We start from the raw sequence: 510 nt of genomic DNA on the forward strand, positions 1-510 counted from the left end.
TTGGTAATTGGTTTCCATGACACTAACCCAGAGGCCAGTGAAGAATCTTAACTCACAACAGCTGATAGTCTGAGGTTTTTCCTCTGCCTCTCCTGGCCTATTTTTATATTCCAACTTTGCACACACTGACTGCCACTGCTGCAACATTGATAAGTTCCACCTCCACCACAGCATTCACCGCCTTAGGAAGGAAGCTCAGTTTTGACTCTTGTTATTATTTTCCTCACTCTGCAGTAACCGTTTTGCTCCGCTTATGGGTTGTATTGTGGCAGAGGATGAGTTCAGAGCCTGCACGCCGGATATGAACTCACTGTTGTGATTTTGAATCATGGGAAATATTCAACGCGTCTGATGGAAGTGGTCATTCCCACATCATCACGATATATTGTATATTTTCTCTGAGTCCCATCTCTGACTTAGAAGGAAATGCTGCAATAAAGTGTGTGGTTCTCTTTGTCTCGCCCCCCCCCCCCCCCCCCCCCCCCCCCCCCCCCCCCCCCCTCCCCGCCC

This window comes from Cynoglossus semilaevis, chromosome 8 (assembly GCF_000523025.1).
Source record: "Cynoglossus semilaevis isolate Cse_v1.0 chromosome 8, Cse_v1.0, whole genome shotgun sequence".
Lineage (NCBI taxonomy): Eukaryota > Metazoa > Chordata > Actinopteri > Pleuronectiformes > Cynoglossidae > Cynoglossus > Cynoglossus semilaevis.